General features: G+C 45.1%; 1 pseudogene; it reads right to left on the reverse strand.

Annotated features, from left to right (window-relative positions):
- Positions 1 to 7,178: 7,178 nt before the first annotated feature.
- Positions 7,179 to 8,078, reverse strand: LOC147626138 (calcium-dependent protein kinase 24 pseudogene; annotated as a pseudogene).
- Positions 8,079 to 8,323: the final 245 nt, after the last annotated feature.

The raw sequence follows: 8,323 nt of genomic DNA on the forward strand, positions 1-8,323 counted from the left end.
TTCATATGTGCGTATGCCATGTTCAAAGATTTGGCTCAAAAATATAGTTAGGAAAGTGAGGAGTCCTATTGTTATAGGGCCCTCAATATATTATGCATTTGCAAGCAAAAATCTTGCACTACAATGAAGCAAAGGGAAGGCAAGGGATCAGCTTTGTAGTATTGTACCAAGACTACGTAGATGGGGCTGCATTTATATCCTACTTCAAAGATCATTGGCATTATTGCATAGAAATGAAATATATTAAAAGACATGGAATGTAGTTCTATGCAATGATTCCCCACTTAGGTTAACACACTAGAAACATGAATTGTTTTACAAGCTCATGGATTTGCAACTGCTTGCACTTTACCTCATGCCAATCAACACACAAACGATAGCATAGAATCATATTGTGGTAATCTTAACTCTCAATTCCTAGTTTGTCACAAAACTATTCAGGGGTGTTGTGTTGAGACTAGCATTTGTGCTTGCCATGCCTATTATTGCTATATTAACATGTTGAAAGAAGCCAAGGTTAGAAGAAGATTTAATATTATTCACAAAGTTCTAATGAACTTGATAGCTCTTTTTAAGAATATCCTGATGCATATGTGAAGTTAAATGGAGAATTTGCGAGACCTAGAAGCATGAATGATTTAAACATCCAAGACAATGTCTACACTATTAATTAATAGCGTAAATGTTGTCATTGCGATTTGTCTAGGCAAGATAATATTTGCAAGCATCAAATGGAAGTCATAATGCTGACTATCGTTGAGAGAGACAACTATGGCAAAGAAAAGTGGCAAGCTCTACAATGCTACCATTACTAATAAGTCAAGATCTTTTTTATTTGCATGGTGTATAGTCTGAAGACAAATTAACTGCCTACATGTTTAACAAACTATGTATGTGGGCTCTTTGATAAGAAAATGATTAGCATTTCATAGCTCTACTAGTGGCTTATAGCTTGAAATGTCATGATACCCCATTATTACCTCTAGTAATCATGATGTAGAGTATACTCTTGTAAACTAAGCAATGGCCCAATCGGCAATCTCACATCCTAAATATGACCTTAGACATAGGCTAACATATTGATTTGCTGCTCAAGAGTGTGTAGATTTCCGAAGCGTTGATCAAGCAACAAAATAGGGTGCATGTTGAACTCACGCCCTTGTGGAAAGCAGCAAAAACAAGAGCCAAACCATGATTGATAGTAGTACATATCTTGAGTTTGTTTCCTTTTTTGAGTTTTTTGGTGCATGTGTGGAGCATTAGGGGAGTTAGGAGTTGCAAATAGTTGTGAAGCCACCCTAAGGTAGACACAGTGTAACAATTGGATTAAAGGAGTGGTTAGCTACTATGGTGAAGAGTTCAAAAATCCAACGTATTGAACATTCTACTAGGTGGCCATATTAAGTACTAAACTTAGTGCAACTAGCAAGCAAGCCAGCACAAAAACCTACTACAATCAAGGTTCTCGAGGGGTGGGGTTATAATAACCAATGGAGTAGATAAGAGAAAATTAAAATTTGACAATTAAATTATAGGCGTGACCACCACACACAAACATTGATAATGAAATTAACTTAAGGTTTAGCCTATGGCAAAAAAAAAACCCCACAAAGATACTCAAATGCTTTATTGAAAACCAAAAAATAAGAAATAAACAATTTCTACTTGTAGTTTTTTGTAGTTTAAAACCTGCACCCTCCGATCTTTTGGCTCTTTTATTAAATTTTCCTGCTTCTTTCACAGCCCTCCAGCCCTAATCCTCTCCTTGCTGATGCTTTTCTCTCTCTCTCTCTCTCTCTCTCTCTCTCTCTCTCTCTCTCTGCCATATTAAGCCCTATCCCTTCCCCAACCTCCTCTACTCCAATCTCGAGGATCGCAGCAAGCAATTCACTGCCCCCCGCCACTACTAGCTCCCTCCTTCCTTCCACCGGCTGCGGTGCTGCAAGGCACTCTCCGCCGCGCCCGAACTGCCCCGCCACCCACCCGGTTTCTTCTTCAGCGCCACCCCACAGATCCCTCCCCAGCGGCTCGCACGACTTCCTCCGACAGCTCGTCCCCCCTCTGTACATCGGCCTACACTCCGCACGTCCAGGTATCTATACAGACATACGGCTACTATACATGTACCTTGGTGAGAGCAGATACATAGCACATAGCATATCACCATTTTTGGATGCACTGGAGCACTTAGCCTTCTAGTTCACCACTATAGCTGAGATTTCTTGCAAACAGTCTAGCCAGCTTCATAGTCTAGCCCTGTGCACTCTCTGTATACCCATGGTTTCCCCTTGGCCACTGGTCTAGGCACTGAGTGTGCGTAGACAGTGGGCTCTCCTTGTACTCCTCGGGATCATATAGTGATTGATCAGTGGTTTGGCTATCTTTATTGTACTGTGTCGCAGTTGTATCTTGTCTGTTCAGTTCTTTCATGCAGTACTTGCCTATTGTTCATGTTATGTTCCTACATCCACTCATTTGAGGTGATCACTCACTCTGCACTGTGCACTTGAGTAGTCTTCGTTGCACTGTGCACTTGAGTAGTCTTCGTTAGTGCTAGACTCCTTTGGGGCATACTGTCACTAGAGAAAGAGTCCCCTTAGAGTAGTGGACATGAGCCACTCAGGCTGGCTACACATATCCCGTCCAATCGCATTTCGCTCAAAACAATCCAGTGCATGTTTGGCATATCTGTAGTCAAAGAATTCCAAGTATTATCATTTCATATTGAAAGTTTATTAAGTACGCCTTGCGCTTTTGTAAGCAAGCCACATTTTGCATACATGTCAACCAATGCACTGTCGATAGTCATTATTTATTAATCTCTGCATGCATTTCCCTTCCCTTGTCTAAATGCCACAAGCTTTAAAACTGCAGACATGCATGTGAGCATTTCGGCTTGCATAGATATTCAAAACAGTTCAGTGTTTTCATTCCAAAACCATTTTTGGCATATCCAGTGACCAATGTAGTCCAAGAAACTACATCATAAACTCAAAGCTTAGCAAATGCTGCATGTGCATTTGCAAGCAAGCCCAATTTGGCATACATATCAACCACTGCATTGCCAGCAAGGCCGTCACTTGAAAGAGCCCTTTTCACTTAATTTCAGCTGTATTTCTCTGTCCTTCTCTTTTTCTCCAACACTACCACAGGCTTTGAAAAAGCAAACTTATGTAACAGAATTTGGAGAGACACCCTGAAGTTGCATCTATTCGAAACAGTTTACCCTTCTTCAGCACAGTCATTTGAAATCTTCCAGTGCAGCACAGGCCTTAAGTAACCCAACAAGTGTATATACACATTGGGTACTTAAGAGCTTTCCTCCATTTTCTTGTAAAGGGAGAGGGCATGCTGTGGTTTCCCCCATTCGTTAAGGGCTCTGACAAGGCCATTTCAGGAACACTCATTGTAGGGCATATCGAGCAATTAGTATGAATAGGACGCTCCTCAAGCACCCGCCATGCTTTTGCAAGAGCACCACACTTACATACATATCTATAAGGGCAGTTCCAAGCACAAAAGTAGTTCACAACACCCGTTGTTTAGCAATGTCATCATGAATTTCCTCCCCCTCCCTCCTGAGCAGCTCCTATGCTGCCACAAATTTTAAGATGCAAATGAGGGTTGCAGCATCTGAAGAGAGGCATCCCTTCAAAATAGTTCAGTGCTTGTGCACATTAGCCTTGAAGAGCATATCCTGAAGTTAGAGCATTTCAAGGAGCACTCCTTACGCTTTCTGAGAGCACTGCATTGGAGTAAATCTCCGACAGACAGAATCAAGCACAAAATCACTTTCGAGGAAGCCTGGTCTGGCAATTTAACAGTGAAATTTGTCTTGCCTTGTTAGCCGCCTCACCCTTTCAAAATGCAAGCAAAGGTTACTGCCCTGCTGCTGTTGGGTGTAGCCTGCTATAAGTGCAGACCAAGAAAATAGGAGTCACTCCATATGGAAGGCAGGCCCCTCTTTGAACAATCAAGAGCATTCTGACACTGACCATGTTTGCGAGCCTTGCCATTACTGCATTCCACAAAACTACGTATCCATGAGAGCATACATATTCATGAGAGTAGTGCCAAGCACAATATCACCTTGCAGCAAACCTTGACAGTCTTGACACACCCCTATGGCAGCACATGGTTTCAGCATGCAAGAAAAGGTAATAACTGCATCTGAGAGAGAGCCCCTTTTTCCGCATCTATTCAAAACAGCTGAGTAGTTTCTTGTCTTGGCAAGTCAAACATATCCAGCCAGCATCTCAAGAAGGGAGCTCTTCATGCTTCTGTAAGACGACTACTTTTAGCATATATATTCTACTTGTCAAGCCAATCATCATATTATTTTTTCCAGTCACAATAATGATGCTTAGCAACCTTTGTCAAACAGACTCATCATAAACGTGTTTCGTATTTCAGCTGCTTCTATTGTACCAAAGACTTTCAAAATGCAAGTACAGTTCACTGCATCTAAAGAGAGGTGTAGCCTCCCTCACTGCCAGTGGTCGGGCACCCAAGCTCGTGAACCCCCAAAATCGGGCACCCCCAAGGTCTAGGCACCCCAAGCTCATGAACCCCCAATATCGGGCACCCCCAAATCAGCACCCAAGTCTGTGAACCACAAGGCCACCTACCAGTCACACAATCTCCGGCGGCCCCACTCCCCAAGTTTGGCTACCCACTTGACCGATGAAGCAGTGCTCACCTACTTGTGCTTGGCGCCTCTCACCTACTCCAATGGCATATGTCAGTGACCACTTTTAGCACTTGGCTCGTGATAGCCCAAGGTGCCATGCCCATTGTATATAGAGAGACTCTGGTGTACTGAGGAGGATCCCGGATGCCATACATGGTTTTGTGGTGTCCCAACTCTTGCCTAGTTCCATCTTATGTTGCATGCATGTCACTCTAGGTAGCTCTTGTGTGGTGTTCCGTTCTTGAGTCTATGTGAGTGCGTAGTGGAGTGGGACAGAGAGGTCGCCATCTCCCTAGCTTGTGCTAACTCCCAAGGGTATACTGCCCTAGAGAGGACCCTAGTGATTTAGTGTGCCTGCACAATGGGCATCCTAGTCCGCTACAAGAGGCAATCGTGCAGCATCCATCAAAACAGTTCGAAGAAATTGGACTCAGCCCCTGCCAGGTATAGTGCAGTCTAAAAGACTGCCTCCTTGCTTGTCCTTCCAGGCATACTGGAAAATTAGTGCATTTCTCTGCTTCACAAGCAAACGACATATTGCACACATAATCACTGAAGCATCTAAGCACTTTTACCTTTTAAAAATAATCTCAAGTAGTCTAGTGCCTTAGTGTAAATCTTTCTGCTCTTGGTGCAAGCCCTCAGTAAGCTTGCCACAAAAGCAGTGCCCTTATCATACTTGGCAAACATGTCCAATAAAAACATTGGCAAGCATAATATTGTTTCCCAATAACCCACCTAGCAAGCTCATCATGAATCGGTTTACTCTTTTCAGCTGATCCATGCTGCAATAGTACTCGTGTAGCATATCCTGCAATTGGTGCTCCGAGAGAAAACATCTTGGGATCTCACTAAGCATCACAGCATGATCTCTCTGCATCCCTCATCTGGCAGTCGCATCATGAGTTTGCGCCCCTTTGTCAGCAACTCCTATGGTGCCACAAGCTCTTACAACGCAAGCAACTGTCACTACATCTGGAGAGTGCCCCTCTGGTTGCATCCATGCAAAACAGCTCCGTGCTCACTCACTAAAATTAGTGAATTTCAACAAATAACGTGCCAAGAATAGAGCTTGTTGTGCTCTTGCAAAAGCCCCACACTTGGCATACATATCGCATGTGAGTAGAGCAAATCACAATACTAGTTCCCAGCAACCCTTGTCTAGCGATCTCGCATGGATTTGTTTCCCCTTGCCAACTGCTTATATGCTGCCTGCAGAATTGCATTACAAATAGAGCGAATTAACTGCAACAAAGATGATGCACCAGGACATTTGGGCTACGTAGGTTTAGATGGGCTAGTTTGATATGCATGTGAGTGTCCACTTGTCTATGCTTCGTTTACGTCTGTATGAGCCTCAACTACAACAAGAGGTGCGATAGCAAAGATAACACACACTCACACATGCACAGTGGCATCAATTCAATCTCAAGAACATAGAAGTGATGTGCCAGCATCCAAACTCGATCAAGTCCATGATCTAAATCAATAGACATAAGCTCCATTGTATATCAGTGTGGAGTAATCAATGCTGACATTGAACGTCAAGAACGTTTGCAGATTTCTATATGTACATGTGCACTTAAATCCAATATAAGAAGCAGCATGCATAACAAGCACAGCAACTAGTCGACAATGAATCTCTGAACCACCATAATAATATGTACACATGGTGTCTCAAGCAAATCACAACTCATGTCTCTCGTCAATATCGAGACGAGCATCGAAAACAAAAATGATGGAGAATATCCTCTAGTGTAGAGATAGTCGAGCCAGGAGACTAAGAGGCCGCTGGAAGGGAGTCCCCACACGACCGTCACATACCATCATCACACGTGGCACCACCTTACATCAATGTAGAGCAAGGTGAGTAGCATATATGGGAAGGGGGACTTGGATTGGAGGAGGAGTGGGGGTCAGGCGGAGTTTCCAAGCCAACAGTCGGTTCCTGAGCCAGCTGCAAGATGGACGAATTGTCTCCCCCTCACCCTCAGCAACTACCACCTCGTTGATTAAGTGGATATAAAGTCTTTCCCACACAAGAGCGTACGGCATACCTATACAGGCAGAGGACACGCCAATGCCCCACAATCAATCCCCATGAGAGCGTGCATGCTTTTGTAGTACATCTGACATGGTCAGGTCTACGTTTTATTGTGCGAGTGCAGATGTGTATCTCATGGGGGGCGAACCAATACGGCCCCTCCGGTATAGAGCTTTCGGCCTATGTGTGGGATGCAGACTTGTGGTGAAAGTGTGTGCACATGGAAGGGTGGAGCGCCAGGGTGAAGGATGCCCCATAAGTACTACCTCCCCTACTACCAATATTGGTCCCTCCCTTATAAGCTACTTCTCACATGAACCATACCTTGCGTGCTGCAAGAAGAAGATGATGGCCGTATGGATGATGGTTGCCAACAAGCCGCACGAAGAGCACCGTCCAACCACGCTTTCAACTCCCATCTCCCTACCCTCCACACAAGAGTCCTCAGGCGAGCAAAAGAGATGGCTGTGTTGATGTACTGTGAAGCAACCTGGTCGGAGACGTAGGTGCCACTGCAGCAGCTAGGAGCCATGGGTGGGAGAGGATCTTGTTGAGGCGCATGTGCCTTGCGGGATTGCGTTGTAACATAGCCTTGAGGAGGTCCTTGGCGGTTCTAGAGACGGAGGGCCACGGATCTCCTGAGAGGTCTAGCCTGCCTTGCTTCACAGCTGCCACAATCTGGGCGGGCGTCTCGCCGTCGAAGGGATAATAGCCGCAAAGCAATGTATAGAGAAGCACGCCCAAGCTCCACACATCAATTCTCTCGTCATATGTACCTGTGAGTAGCATCTCTGGGGAAAGATAATATAGTGTGCCCTCCATGTCCGCCTCCAAGATGCCTGGGCGGATATCGGCAGAGGAGCCAAAGTCGCCCAACCTGATTATGCTGCTATAGCCTTCGTTTGGATCAAAGGGGCGAGCCAAGAGTATATTCTCCAGCTTGATGTCTCTGTGCATCACCCGGTGGTGATGGCAGAAGCAGACGGCTCGCACAATTGCAGCAAAGGCCTGTGCTGCCTGCGCCTCCGGCAATCGCCGCTCCTTGGTGCTTACCAGATGCTCGAACAGGTGGCCTCCGCCGCACAATTCCAACACCACATGCACGAACTCCTCGTCCTCGAAGATCTCCTCCAGGCGCACTACGTTGAGATGCAGCCCTGCTGCTTTCAGCCGATTGAGCGTCGCAATCTCCTTGCGCACATGCTGCAAGGCACGGGCCTTCAATTTTGGCACTGATTTGCATGCATATTGCAGCCCGCTCTCCTTGTGGGTGCATAATCTCACTGTGCCGTCTGCGCCCTCCCCGAGCTGCTGCCCAATATCATAGGTCTTCTCTAACGACATTGCTTCTGCTTGTGTCTTCTTCTGCTTGCTGTGCAAAAAGCAAAAAGCGAAAAGCGAAAAGCAACGAGAAATCCAAGCTCACATTGTGTTTTCGTTCGTACATATATATATATATGACACAACTTTCTTAGGGTCATTGTTGTGACTAGGGTCGTTGCCGTTGTTGTTGTTGTTGTTGCTGCTGCTGCAGCACTTGCAACACATAAGTTACAATTTGTGAGTATTTGTGCACAAAAACTCTTCAA

This window comes from Cibotium barometz, chromosome 22, assembly GCF_041138505.1.
Source record: "Cibotium barometz isolate CiBa-2024 chromosome 22, ASM4113850v1, whole genome shotgun sequence".
In the NCBI taxonomy this organism is placed as follows: domain Eukaryota; kingdom Viridiplantae; phylum Streptophyta; class Polypodiopsida; order Cyatheales; family Cibotiaceae; genus Cibotium; species Cibotium barometz.